The sequence below is a fragment of the Haliotis rufescens genome, unplaced genomic scaffold (genome assembly GCF_023055435.1).
Source record: "Haliotis rufescens isolate VD_foot unplaced genomic scaffold, xgHalRufe1.0.p SCAF_36, whole genome shotgun sequence".
NCBI classification, from domain to species: domain Eukaryota; kingdom Metazoa; phylum Mollusca; class Gastropoda; order Lepetellida; family Haliotidae; genus Haliotis; species Haliotis rufescens.
Window position 1 is genome coordinate 5,225,444 of NW_025964068.1, and position 16,319 is coordinate 5,241,762.

Sequence of the window (16,319 nt, forward strand, 5' to 3'; positions counted from 1 at the left end):
CCAAAGACTTCCAAAATTCCTGAACAGATCCAGAATCAGAAGCCCAACAAAATCTCTACACATCCAATGTAGCCAAATTGCTTCGTTTGGCCTCCATATTGGATTAAGTGTTTTGGCACTGTTTTTTACCAGATATCTCAGTACTTGACTCCCAAAATCTCCTCAGCTCAAACTACCAGCTCAAAAGCTTCCAAACTCTCCACACTTTGGCTCCAAGTACCATACTAACAACTTCAAAGAAAAAATCCTCAGATATGTCTACAATGGCCGCCATATTGACTCCGACTTCCGGCTCAAAGTTATTTTCAAACCTTTGAGAGGACATCTTTAGCAAGCTCTGACATTGGAAACTTATGAGGTAAGGCATTTGAACAACTTCTGTTGAGTCTTGCTTTGGTTGCTGAACAAGATCTGTTCTTGCTCTTATGTCAAAAGTCACGTGATGTGGCGGCCATATTGGATTTTGCTAGCTTCTCATATTTTTACTTTGCAAACTACGTAGCTGCTAAAGTTCTTGATAGAAAGTGCTACAAATAACCACAATGCACAAGCATGAGACGCTGAACATTTCATGTTCTTAGCTGTTTGTCAAAAGTTGCGTCATTTGGCGTCCATATTGGATTAAAGGCCGTGAAAATGCCAAAAGTGATAAAAACGGCACAAAACAGCATATATCTCCGCCAAAATATCTCCAATAGCTACCCTATTTTGCATGTGACACCGTCATAAGATACCGATCATTTTCGATCCAGCCGTCAAAATCGATATTTCCAGCCGTTTGGCCGCCATCTTGGATTTAAGATTTTCTTCGTCAGGTTGCCATGGAAACCAAACTTGACAACGGAATGCAGTGATATTCACAGCACTATTAGATACAGACCATGGGAAGATGTTTGCAAAGTTTCAGCTTTGTAAGTTAGATAGTTCGTGAGAAAATGACAAAACAGAGTTTTGGTGGACAGACGCGCGGACGGACGGCGGACATGCATATCATCAAAATTTACCTATACATATGCTAGAACTGGTCGGGGTAATGCATAATTACTAATCACTTCCACCATACATGCAATAACAGTCGCGTGAGAGCTCGCCAAAAAAAGGACATTTTCGTTTTACGGACCACCTAAATGACCTTGACCCCGTGACCTTGGTGACCTTGAATTTTTTTAAATGGTTTTAGTCCAGCTACCCGATCCCGGGGTCAAAAGTGCCAAAATCGCAAAAATAAGGATTTCTTATTAGGGCTCCCTGCCTACAAGGCAAGAGCCCTATTGTAATTGTTCGATTTATTATTATTATTATTATTATTCTTTATTATTATTATTATTATTATTATTATTATTATTCCGGCGTTTTTTGTTCCAATCCTACCTCCAAAACTACTGCTCAGAATCTCTTCAAAATTTCCACAAAGATAGCTCAGGTCCTGAAGCAGATACCACAAAAATCTCAAGACTCTAGACTCCAAGACTAAGGGCAGATAACTCAAAACAACTCTAAAAATCCCAATTTCAACAGCTCATAACTCCGCCACGAAAGCTCCAAAGACTTCCAAAATTCCTGAACAGATCCAGAATCAGAAGCCCAACAAAATCTCTACACATCCAATGTAGCCAAATTGCTTCGTTTGGCCTCCATATTGGATTAAGTGTTTTGGCACTGTTTTTTACCAGATATCTCAGTACTTGACTCCCAAAATCTCCTCAGCTCAAACTACCAGCTCAAAAGCTTCCAAACTCTCCACACTTTGGCTCCAAGTACCATACTAACAACTTCAAAGAAAAAATCCTCAGATATGTCTACAATGGCCGCCATATTGACTCCGACTTCCGGCTCAAAGTTATTTTCAAACCTTTGAGAGGACATCTTTAGCAAGCTCTGACATTGGAAACTTATGAGGTAAGGCATTTGAACAACTTCTGTTGAGTCTTGCTTTGGTTGCTGAACAAGATCTGTTCTTGCTCTTATGTCAAAAGTCACGTGATGTGGCGGCCATATTGGATTTTGCTAGCTTCTCATATTTTTACTTTGCAAACTACGTAGCTGCTAAAGTTCTTGATAGAAAGTGCTACAAATAACCACAATGCACAAGCATGAGACGCTGAACATTTCATGTTCTTAGCTGTTTGTCAAAAGTTGCGTCATTTGGCGTCCATATTGGATTAAAGGCCGTGAAAATGCCAAAAGTGATAAAAACGGCACAAAACAGCATATATCTCCGCCAAAATATCTCCAATAGCTACCCTATTTTGCATGTGACACCGTCATAAGATACCGATCATTTTCGATCCAGCCGTCAAAATCGATATTTCCAGCCGTTTGGCCGCCATCTTGGATTTAAGATTTTCTTCGTCAGGTTGCCATGGAAACCAAACTTGACAACGGAATGCAGTGATATTCACAGCACTATTAGATACAGACCATGGGAAGATGTTTGCAAAGTTTCAGCTTTGTAAGTTAGATAGTTCGTGAGAAAATGACAAAACAGAGTTTTGGTGGACAGACGCGCGGACGGACGGCGGACATGCATATCATCAAAATTTACCTATACATATGCTAGAACTGGTCGGGGTAATGCATAATTACTAATCACTTCCACCATACATGCAATAACAGTCGCGTGAGAGCTCGCCAAAAAAAGGACATTTTCGTTTTACGGACCACCTAAATGACCTTGACCCCGTGACCTTGGTGACCTTGAATTTTTTTAAATGGTTTTAGTCCAGCTACCCGATCCCGGGGTCAAAAGTGCCAAAATCGCAAAAATAAGGATTTCTTATTAGGGCTCCCTGCCTACAAGGCAAGAGCCCTATTGTAATTGTTCGATTTATTATTATTATTATTATTATTCTTTATTATTATTATTATTATTATTATTATTATTATTCCGGCGTTTTTTGTTCCAATCCTACCTCCAAAACTACTGCTCAGAATCTCTTCAAAATTTCCACAAAGATAGCTCAGGTCCTGAAGCAGATACCACAAAAATCTCAAGACTCTAGACTCCAAGACTAAGGGCAGATAACTCAAAACAACTCTAAAAATCCCAATTTCAACAGCTCATAACTCCGCCACGAAAGCTCCAAAGACTTCCAAAATTCCTGAACAGATCCAGAATCAGAAGCCCAACAAAATCTCTACACATCCAATGTAGCCAAATTGCTTCGTTTGGCCTCCATATTGGATTAAGTGTTTTGGCACTGTTTTTTACCAGATATCTCAGTACTTGACTCCCAAAATCTCCTCAGCTCAAACTACCAGCTCAAAAGCTTCCAAACTCTCCACACTTTGGCTCCAAGTACCATACTAACAACTTCAAAGAAAAAATCCTCAGATATGTCTACAATGGCCGCCATATTGACTCCGACTTCCGGCTCAAAGTTATTTTCAAACCTTTGAGAGGACATCTTTAGCAAGCTCTGACATTGGAAACTTATGAGGTAAGGCATTTGAACAACTTCTGTTGAGTCTTGCTTTGGTTGCTGAACAAGATCTGTTCTTGCTCTTATGTCAAAAGTCACGTGATGTGGCGGCCATATTGGATTTTGCTAGCTTCTCATATTTTTACTTTGCAAACTACGTAGCTGCTAAAGTTCTTGATAGAAAGTGCTACAAATAACCACAATGCACAAGCATGAGACGCTGAACATTTCATGTTCTTAGCTGTTTGTCAAAAGTTGCGTCATTTGGCGTCCATATTGGATTAAAGGCCGTGAAAATGCCAAAAGTGATAAAAACGGCACAAAACAGCATATATCTCCGCCAAAATATCTCCAATAGCTACCCTATTTTGCATGTGACACCGTCATAAGATACCGATCATTTTCGATCCAGCCGTCAAAATCGATATTTCCAGCCGTTTGGCCGCCATCTTGGATTTAAGATTTTCTTCGTCAGGTTGCCATGGAAACCAAACTTGACAACGGAATGCAGTGATATTCACAGCACTATTAGATACAGACCATGGGAAGATGTTTGCAAAGTTTCAGCTTTGTAAGTTAGATAGTTCGTGAGAAAATGACAAAACAGAGTTTTGGTGGACAGACGCGCGGACGGACGGCGGACATGCATATCATCAAAATTTACCTATACATATGCTAGAACTGGTCGGGGTAATGCATAATTACTAATCACTTCCACCATACATGCAATAACAGTCGCGTGAGAGCTCGCCAAAAAAAGGACATTTTCGTTTTACGGACCACCTAAATGACCTTGACCCCGTGACCTTGGTGACCTTGAATTTTTTTAAATGGTTTTAGTCCAGCTACCCGATCCCGGGGTCAAAAGTGCCAAAATCGCAAAAATAAGGATTTCTTATTAGGGCTCCCTGCCTACAAGGCAAGAGCCCTATTGTAATTGTTCGATTTATTATTATTATTATTATTATTCTTTATTATTATTATTATTATTATTATTATTATTATTCCGGCGTTTTTTGTTCCAATCCTACCTCCAAAACTACTGCTCAGAATCTCTTCAAAATTTCCACAAAGATAGCTCAGGTCCTGAAGCAGATACCACAAAAATCTCAAGACTCTAGACTCCAAGACTAAGGGCAGATAACTCAAAACAACTCTAAAAATCCCAATTTCAACAGCTCATAACTCCGCCACGAAAGCTCCAAAGACTTCCAAAATTCCTGAACAGATCCAGAATCAGAAGCCCAACAAAATCTCTACACATCCAATGTAGCCAAATTGCTTCGTTTGGCCTCCATATTGGATTAAGTGTTTTGGCACTGTTTTTTACCAGATATCTCAGTACTTGACTCCCAAAATCTCCTCAGCTCAAACTACCAGCTCAAAAGCTTCCAAACTCTCCACACTTTGGCTCCAAGTACCATACTAACAACTTCAAAGAAAAAATCCTCAGATATGTCTACAATGGCCGCCATATTGACTCCGACTTCCGGCTCAAAGTTATTTTCAAACCTTTGAGAGGACATCTTTAGCAAGCTCTGACATTGGAAACTTATGAGGTAAGGCATTTGAACAACTTCTGTTGAGTCTTGCTTTGGTTGCTGAACAAGATCTGTTCTTGCTCTTATGTCAAAAGTCACGTGATGTGGCGGCCATATTGGATTTTGCTAGCTTCTCATATTTTTACTTTGCAAACTACGTAGCTGCTAAAGTTCTTGATAGAAAGTGCTACAAATAACCACAATGCACAAGCATGAGACGCTGAACATTTCATGTTCTTAGCTGTTTGTCAAAAGTTGCGTCATTTGGCGTCCATATTGGATTAAAGGCCGTGAAAATGCCAAAAGTGATAAAAACGGCACAAAACAGCATATATCTCCGCCAAAATATCTCCAATAGCTACCCTATTTTGCATGTGACACCGTCATAAGATACCGATCATTTTCGATCCAGCCGTCAAAATCGATATTTCCAGCCGTTTGGCCGCCATCTTGGATTTAAGATTTTCTTCGTCAGGTTGCCATGGAAACCAAACTTGACAACGGAATGCAGTGATATTCACAGCACTATTAGATACAGACCATGGGAAGATGTTTGCAAAGTTTCAGCTTTGTAAGTTAGATAGTTCGTGAGAAAATGACAAAACAGAGTTTTGGTGGACAGACGCGCGGACGGACGGCGGACATGCATATCATCAAAATTTACCTATACATATGCTAGAACTGGTCGGGGTAATGCATAATTACTAATCACTTCCACCATACATGCAATAACAGTCGCGTGAGAGCTCGCCAAAAAAAGGACATTTTCGTTTTACGGACCACCTAAATGACCTTGACCCCGTGACCTTGGTGACCTTGAATTTTTTTAAATGGTTTTAGTCCAGCTACCCGATCCCGGGGTCAAAAGTGCCAAAATCGCAAAAATAAGGATTTCTTATTAGGGCTCCCTGCCTACAAGGCAAGAGCCCTATTGTAATTGTTCGATTTATTATTATTATTATTATTATTCTTTATTATTATTATTATTATTATTATTATTATTATTCCGGCGTTTTTTGTTCCAATCCTACCTCCAAAACTACTGCTCAGAATCTCTTCAAAATTTCCACAAAGATAGCTCAGGTCCTGAAGCAGATACCACAAAAATCTCAAGACTCTAGACTCCAAGACTAAGGGCAGATAACTCAAAACAACTCTAAAAATCCCAATTTCAACAGCTCATAACTCCGCCACGAAAGCTCCAAAGACTTCCAAAATTCCTGAACAGATCCAGAATCAGAAGCCCAACAAAATCTCTACACATCCAATGTAGCCAAATTGCTTCGTTTGGCCTCCATATTGGATTAAGTGTTTTGGCACTGTTTTTTACCAGATATCTCAGTACTTGACTCCCAAAATCTCCTCAGCTCAAACTACCAGCTCAAAAGCTTCCAAACTCTCCACACTTTGGCTCCAAGTACCATACTAACAACTTCAAAGAAAAAATCCTCAGATATGTCTACAATGGCCGCCATATTGACTCCGACTTCCGGCTCAAAGTTATTTTCAAACCTTTGAGAGGACATCTTTAGCAAGCTCTGACATTGGAAACTTATGAGGTAAGGCATTTGAACAACTTCTGTTGAGTCTTGCTTTGGTTGCTGAACAAGATCTGTTCTTGCTCTTATGTCAAAAGTCACGTGATGTGGCGGCCATATTGGATTTTGCTAGCTTCTCATATTTTTACTTTGCAAACTACGTAGCTGCTAAAGTTCTTGATAGAAAGTGCTACAAATAACCACAATGCACAAGCATGAGACGCTGAACATTTCATGTTCTTAGCTGTTTGTCAAAAGTTGCGTCATTTGGCGTCCATATTGGATTAAAGGCCGTGAAAATGCCAAAAGTGATAAAAACGGCACAAAACAGCATATATCTCCGCCAAAATATCTCCAATAGCTACCCTATTTTGCATGTGACACCGTCATAAGATACCGATCATTTTCGATCCAGCCGTCAAAATCGATATTTCCAGCCGTTTGGCCGCCATCTTGGATTTAAGATTTTCTTCGTCAGGTTGCCATGGAAACCAAACTTGACAACGGAATGCAGTGATATTCACAGCACTATTAGATACAGACCATGGGAAGATGTTTGCAAAGTTTCAGCTTTGTAAGTTAGATAGTTCGTGAGAAAATGACAAAACAGAGTTTTGGTGGACAGACGCGCGGACGGACGGCGGACATGCATATCATCAAAATTTACCTATACATATGCTAGAACTGGTCGGGGTAATGCATAATTACTAATCACTTCCACCATACATGCAATAACAGTCGCGTGAGAGCTCGCCAAAAAAAGGACATTTTCGTTTTACGGACCACCTAAATGACCTTGACCCCGTGACCTTGGTGACCTTGAATTTTTTTAAATGGTTTTAGTCCAGCTACCCGATCCCGGGGTCAAAAGTGCCAAAATCGCAAAAATAAGGATTTCTTATTAGGGCTCCCTGCCTACAAGGCAAGAGCCCTATTGTAATTGTTCGATTTATTATTATTATTATTATTATTCTTTATTATTATTATTATTATTATTATTATTATTATTCCGGCGTTTTTTGTTCCAATCCTACCTCCAAAACTACTGCTCAGAATCTCTTCAAAATTTCCACAAAGATAGCTCAGGTCCTGAAGCAGATACCACAAAAATCTCAAGACTCTAGACTCCAAGACTAAGGGCAGATAACTCAAAACAACTCTAAAAATCCCAATTTCAACAGCTCATAACTCCGCCACGAAAGCTCCAAAGACTTCCAAAATTCCTGAACAGATCCAGAATCAGAAGCCCAACAAAATCTCTACACATCCAATGTAGCCAAATTGCTTCGTTTGGCCTCCATATTGGATTAAGTGTTTTGGCACTGTTTTTTACCAGATATCTCAGTACTTGACTCCCAAAATCTCCTCAGCTCAAACTACCAGCTCAAAAGCTTCCAAACTCTCCACACTTTGGCTCCAAGTACCATACTAACAACTTCAAAGAAAAAATCCTCAGATATGTCTACAATGGCCGCCATATTGACTCCGACTTCCGGCTCAAAGTTATTTTCAAACCTTTGAGAGGACATCTTTAGCAAGCTCTGACATTGGAAACTTATGAGGTAAGGCATTTGAACAACTTCTGTTGAGTCTTGCTTTGGTTGCTGAACAAGATCTGTTCTTGCTCTTATGTCAAAAGTCACGTGATGTGGCGGCCATATTGGATTTTGCTAGCTTCTCATATTTTTACTTTGCAAACTACGTAGCTGCTAAAGTTCTTGATAGAAAGTGCTACAAATAACCACAATGCACAAGCATGAGACGCTGAACATTTCATGTTCTTAGCTGTTTGTCAAAAGTTGCGTCATTTGGCGTCCATATTGGATTAAAGGCCGTGAAAATGCCAAAAGTGATAAAAACGGCACAAAACAGCATATATCTCCGCCAAAATATCTCCAATAGCTACCCTATTTTGCATGTGACACCGTCATAAGATACCGATCATTTTCGATCCAGCCGTCAAAATCGATATTTCCAGCCGTTTGGCCGCCATCTTGGATTTAAGATTTTCTTCGTCAGGTTGCCATGGAAACCAAACTTGACAACGGAATGCAGTGATATTCACAGCACTATTAGATACAGACCATGGGAAGATGTTTGCAAAGTTTCAGCTTTGTAAGTTAGATAGTTCGTGAGAAAATGACAAAACAGAGTTTTGGTGGACAGACGCGCGGACGGACGGCGGACATGCATATCATCAAAATTTACCTATACATATGCTAGAACTGGTCGGGGTAATGCATAATTACTAATCACTTCCACCATACATGCAATAACAGTCGCGTGAGAGCTCGCCAAAAAAAGGACATTTTCGTTTTACGGACCACCTAAATGACCTTGACCCCGTGACCTTGGTGACCTTGAATTTTTTTAAATGGTTTTAGTCCAGCTACCCGATCCCGGGGTCAAAAGTGCCAAAATCGCAAAAATAAGGATTTCTTATTAGGGCTCCCTGCCTACAAGGCAAGAGCCCTATTGTAATTGTTCGATTTATTATTATTATTATTATTATTCTTTATTATTATTATTATTATTATTCCGGCGTTTTTTGTTCCAATCCTACCTCCAAAACTACTGCTCAGAATGTCTTCAAAATTTCCACAAAGATACCTTAGATCCTGAAGCAGATACCACAAAAATCTCAAGACTCTAGACTCAAAGACTAAGGGCAGATAACTCAAAACAACCTTAAAAATCGCACATTTCAACAGCTAAAATCTCCGCCAAGAAATGTCCAAAGACTTCCAAAATTCCTGAACAGATCCGGAATCAGATGCCCAACAAAATCTCTACACATCCAATGTAGCGAAATTGCTTCGTTTGGCCTCCATATTGGATTAAGTGTTTTGGCACTGTTTTTTACCAAATTTCTCAGTACTTGACTCCCCAAATCTCCTCAGCTCAAACTACCAGCTCAAAAGCTTCCAAACTCTCCACACTTTGGCTCCAAGTACCATACTAACAACTTCGCAGTAAACATACGTATGTGATATGTTGCCCTGATAGCCCTTGTCCTGGCGATTCCAGAACACCAAACAGATTAACTCTAGCTCAACAGACAACGAAACTACAGAGTGTTGAAAATGGTACTCTTTGGCCCAGGTCCATAAACTTGCCAAATAGCACAACTCTAGACACCTGTAACTCGTTAACTACTGGTCCGATTTCGGCCAAATTTCGTGTGTATTGGTAGAGTGGGATTGGCTGTTACCGTGCCTAATTGTAGTCACGCGGCACATAAGAGAGAACTGATACATAATCCATGTATAACAACATTTGTAACCTATTGCTCCTAACGCAGGAAGAAACGGACTATAGAAATAGACTTACATTTGGCCTGCAACGGTTCTGCAAAGAAATCAGTGCCACTTGGTATAATATATCGACATCGTAGTTTTTGTTTTCTGGAAGCTCATATCTGCATTGGCGCGAATTCACAATACACAACGGATGTGTATTGACCTCCCAGCGTGTCAGCTTGAGCATGTGTCAGTCGATTGCATATTGAAGCGAGAGCCACGGTAACGGTATAGCAAGATAGCAGTAGCGCTGTAGTGTGCAATAGGTTACAATTAGTGTATTGTATTACCACAACTAAAGGTATTAACAGAGGGGTAATCCGTTCACTTGATGTTTCGATGGTAGAAGTGACATTTTAACATGGTATGAGTGTGCTCTAGATATCTATAGTCTGTATCTGTATAGATTCTCTTCACGCTGTTTGTAGTACACTCTGCCAGTGGAAAGTGCACAGTTTCGCGCGTACTTGCACGGTAGATCTATCCAGTTACTGCCTGTCTGAAAGGATTGTTGTAATACATGTTTTGTTGTCTTTATAAAATGCTTTGTTTTTCCTTGGAACGGATTTCCGCGCTATCATATTACCCTTTCATGATACGAACCTGTTCATTATTGATCATTCAATTTTTTCTGAAAGATCCCAGATATAATGCCAACTTTAAGGAGTATTATTTATCCATATCATTATGGTTTAGAAACCAGTCCCTTTCTCAACCTACTTAAGTGCATTGATCTCCATTGTATTTACAGCTAAGCTTCTTTTAAAATTTGATCACAAAAGCTTGGAAGACTTGGGCTTTTCTTTGCTGAGTGCTTGAATTGCTTCAACAAGAAGATGACAAGAGGTCACCGACATGTGTTGTTACTGTTAGAAAATGTCCCAAGCCATCTCATCCCTTAGCACGTGTCAAATGTCAAGATCCATGTCCTGCCAATTACAATAACAAGTCACCAACACCCCTGCATGCCTGTATCTTCCATCCTGAACATACCCAGAGCCAAAATGGGAATTTTTTTCTTGGTCAAAACGGACCGGTGAAATATCCTATAGATAATCCAGATCATCTTATACTCGTACACAGTATAGCACATATCCTTCCTCATATCCGAATGCTTTTATACAACAACAGGAGAAAATACATTAATGGTAACAAATTAGTTTAATTAAGAACTCAGTTTCAATGGTTTTTAGTACTCTGTATAACCAAAGTGCAATTTTGCAAAAGTACTTCTATGAATAGAACAGGATCCGCTTCTACAATTCTTTACCAGCGGGAGCCCGACATCGCTGCTTGCAGCTATATTTATTATTTATTATTATTATTATTATTCCGGCGTTTTTTGTTCCAATCCTAACTCCAAAACTACTGCTCAGAATGTCTTCAAAATTTCCACAAAGATACCTTAGATCCTGAAGCAGATACCACAAAAATCTCAAGACTCTAGACTCAAGATCTAAGGGCAGATAACTCAAAACAACTTTAAAAATCGCAATTTCAACAGCTCATAACTCCGCCACGAAAGCTCCAAAGACATCCAAAATTCCTGAACAGATCCGGAATCAGATGCCAAACAAAATCTCTACACATCCAATGTAGCGAAATTGCTTCGTTTGGCCTCCATATTGGATTAAGTGTTTTGGCACTGTTTTTTAGCAGATTTCTCAGTACTTGACTCCCCAAATCTCCTCAGCTCAAACTACCAGCTCAAAAGCTTCCAAACTCTCCACACTTTGGCTCCAAGTACCATACTAACAACTTCAAAGAAAATATACGTATGTCATATGTTGGCCTGATAGCCCTTGTCCTGGCGATTCCAGAACACCAAACCGTTTGTCTGTAGCTCCATGGACAACGGAGCTAAAGCATTTTGAATATGGCACTCTTTGGCCCAGGTACATAAACTTGCCAAATAGCACAACTCTAAATACCCGTAGCTGAACTCTAAATACCCGTAACTCCGAAACTACTCGTCCGATTTCGACCAGATTTGGTATATGTATATTCAGTGGGGATGTCTGCTGCCACGACCAATTGTAGCGTCATAGGAAATAAGACAACGGGGAGAGAAATGATGCATAATGTATGTATAACAACATCTTTCAACATCTTACTCCTAACCAGATCATTCTATAACTGGCAGACTAGGCAATCTTTAGTATTTACATGTGCAATTCGATATTGAAATGCAGTCAAAAATCACAAATCCTACATACATCAAACTCTTATTTCACATGTTCTGGAAATGTCATTTAGTGGGGGTGACATGAGTATTTTACGAACTCTTCAAACATTTTTTAAAGTAAAAGACACTGAAAGAAGCAGCAGTAACATGACAAATAAGTCCCGTTCACTGCACTTCAATCGACAGCAATACTCGTGCATACGATTCCGTTCTCTTGGCGCTATACGCTACATTATTGTCGGTATAGGTTTATTTATATAACAAACTACAGTCTGTAGTACGTGAGCTTTGTGTATAGTTTTAGGCTATTGACCACAAAAATCAGTTATCAGGGTCAATGAGATACAGTGTTAAAACAGCTGATGGACAACGCAAGTAGAAACGGACTATAGAAATACATTTACGTTTGCGCTCGTATGTTCAACGGTTCTGTATAGAAACTTGGAGTAAATATCAACATCGCATGTTTTGTTATGTCTAAGCTCATACCTGCATCGATTGCCGCGAATTCACAATACACATTGTCAAGCAAAGAACTGCGCATACATGAATATTGGCCTCACAGCGTGTCAGCGTGCCTCAGTCCCATGCGGCTGGGTCGGTCGGTCGGGTGCATATTGGAACGTGATCCACGTGCACGGTAATGGCATGGCGAAACAGCTATAGCGGGGTCGTCCGAGAGCCGCGCGTGGGGTGCTTCAGTCAAAACATGACCTACATCCCGCCCGAGGTGTTACCTCCTTCATAAATGCTGTTCAGACTATGGGATTTACGGTAGGTTTGTGATTGAAAGTTTGATATCGCTGAACTCTCCGATTAATGTACTATCTTTTAAACGTACTTGTCATAATTTTGTAACTACAACAGACAGGTTCACTTCATGTTTCGACGGTAGCGATTTCTATAGTCTGTTTCTTTATGGATTTTCTTCACGCTGTTTTCAGTAGTCACTGCTAGCAGAAAGCACGCATTTTGTACGTTTGTGATTTAATATCGCTGAACTCTCCGTTTAATTTACTGGTACTTGTCTTAATTGTATTACCTCAATTTCAAGTAATAACAGACCATTTATATGTTCACTTCGTTTCAATAGTAGCGACTTCTATAGTCTGTTTCTGTATAGATTCTCTTCACGCTGTTTGTAATACATTCTGTCAGTGGAAAGTACGCAGTTTGTAGGATTGTGATTGAAAGTTTAATATCGCTGAACTCTCCAATTAATTTACTCTCAAACTGGGTTTAACGGTAGGTTTGTGATTGAAAGTTTAAAATCGCTTAATTTACTATCTTTTCACGTACTTGTCATAATTGTATTACCACAAATTCAAATAATAACAGATCATTTATATGTTCACTCAGTTTCGATGGTAGCTATTTCTATAGTCTGTTTCTGTATAGATTCTCTTCACGCTGTTTGTAATACTCTCTGCCAGTGGAAAGTGCACAGTTTCCCGTACTTGCACGGTAGATCCATCCTGTTGCTCCCTGTCTAAAAGAATCGTTGTACAACATGTTGTTGTTTTTTTTACATAAAATGCCTTGTTTTTCCTTGGAACGGATTTCCGCACTATCAAACTACCCCTTTATGATCTGAACCTGTTCATTATTGATAATTCCATTTTTTTTCTGGAAGATCCCAGATATAATGCCGACTTTAAGGAGTATTATTTACCAATATCATTATGGATTAGAAACCAGTCCCGTTCTCAACCTACTTAAGTGCATTGATCTCCATTGTGTTTACAGCTAATCTTCTTTTAAACTTTGATCACAAACGCTTGGAAGGCTTGGGGTTTTCTTAGCTGATTGGTTGAATTGCTTCAACAATGACATGACAAGAGGTGACCGACATGTGTTGTTACTGTTAGATAATGTCCCAAGCCATCTCATCCCTGAGCACGAGTCAAATTACAAGATCCATTTCCTGAATATTACAATAACAAGTCACCAACACCTCTGCATGCTGGTATCTTCCATACTTAACAGGTACAGGGCCAAAATGGGAATTTTTTTCTTGGTCAAAACGGACAGGTGAAATATCCTATTGATAATCCAGATCATCTTATACTCGTACACAGTATAGCACATATCCTTCCGCATATCCGAATGCTTTTATATAACAACAGGAGAAAATGCCTTAATGGTAATCAATTAGTTTTATTAAGAACTCAGTTTCAATGGTTTTTAGTACTCTGTATAACCAAAGTGCAATTTTACAAAAGTACATCTATGAATAGAACAGGATCCGCTTCCACAATTCCTAACCAGCGGGAGCCCGACATCGCTGCTTGCAGCTATATTTATTATTTATTATTATTCCGCCGATTTTTGTTCCAATCCTACCTCCAAAACTACTGCTCAGAATCTCTTCAAAATTTCCACAAAGATAGCTCAGGTCCTGAAGCAGATACCACAAAAATCTCAAGACTCTAGACTCCAAGACTAAGGGCAGATAACTCAAAACAACTCTAAAAATCCCAATTTCAACAGCTCATAACTCCGCCACGAAAGCTCCAAAGACTTCCAAAATTCCTGAACAGATCCAGAATCAGAAGCCAAACAAAATCTCTACACATCCAATGTAGCCAAATTGCTTCGTTTGGCCTCCATATTGGATTAAGTGTTTTGGCACTGTTTTTTAGCAGATTTCTCAGTACTTGACTCCCCAAATCTCCTCAGCTCAAACTACCAGCTCAAAAGCTTCCAAACTCTCCACACTTTGGCTCCAAGTACCATACTAACAACTTCGAAGAAAAAATCGTCAGATATGTCTTCAATGGCCGCCATATTGACTGCAACTTCCGGCTCAAAGTCATTTTCAAACCTTTGACAGGACATCTTTACGAAGCTCTGGCATTAGGAACTTATGAGGTAAGGCACTTGAACAACTTCTGTTGAGTCTTGCTTTGGTTGCTGAACAAGATCTCTTCTTGCTCTTATGTCAAAAGTCACGTGATGTGGCGGCCATATTGGATTTTGCTAGCCTCTCATATTTTTACTTTGCAAACTACGTAGTTGCTAAAGTTCTTGATAGAAAGTGCTACAAATTACCACAATGCATCAGCATCAGACGCTGAACATTTCATGTTCTTCGCTGTATGTCAATAGTTGCGTCATTTGGAGTCCATATTGGATTAAAGACCGTGAAAATGCCAAAAGTGATAAAAACGGCACAAAACAGCATATATCTCCGCCAAAATTGCTCCAATAGCTACCCTATTTTGCATGTGACACCGTCATGAGATACCGATCATTTTCGATCCAGGCCTAAAAATGGATATTTCCAGCCGTTTGGCCGCCATCTTGGATTTAAGGTTTTCTTCGTCAGGTTGCCATGGAAACCAAACTTGACAACGGAATGCATTGATATTCACAGCACTATTAGATACAGATCATGGGAAGATGTCTGCAAAGTTTCAGCTCTGTAACTTAGATAGTTCGTGAGAAAATGACAAAACAGAGTTTTGGTGGACAGACGCGCGGACGGACGGCGGACATGCATATCATCAAAATTTACCTATACATATGCTAGAACTGGTCGGGGTAATGCATAATTACCAACCACTTCCACAATACATGCAATAACAGTCGCGTGAGAGCTCGCCAAAAAAAGTACATTTTCGTTTTACGGACCACCTAAATGACCTTGACCCCGTGACCCTGACCTTGAATTTTTTTAAATGGTTTTAGTCCAGCTACCCGATCCCGGGGTCAAAAGTGCCAAAATCGCAAAAATAACGATTTCTTATTAGGGCTCCTGCCTACAAGGCAAGAGCCCTATTGTAATTGTTCGATTTATTATTATTATTATTATTATTATTATTATTATTATTTATTATTATTCCGCCGATTTTTGTTCCAATCCTACCTCCAAAACTACTGCTCAGAATCTCTTCAAAATTTCCACAAAGATAGCTCAGGTCCTGAAGCAGATACCACAAAAATCTCAAGACTCTAGACTCCAAGACTAAGGGCAGATAACTCAAAACAACTCTAAAAATCCCAATTTCAACAGCTCATAACTCCGCCACGAAAGCTCCAAAGACTTCCAAAATTCCTGAACAGATCCAGAATCAGAAGCCAAACAAAATCTCTACACATCCAATGTAGCCAAATTGCTTCGTTTGGCCTCCATATTGGATTAAGTGTTTTGGCACTGTTTTTTAGCAGATTTCTCAGTACTTGACTCCCCAAATCTCCTCAGCTCAAACTACCAGCTCAAAAGCTTCCAAACTCTCCACACTTTGGCTCCAAGTACCATACTAACAACTTCGAAGAAAAAATCGTCAGATATGTCTTCAATGGCCGCCATATTGACTGCAACTTCCGGCTCA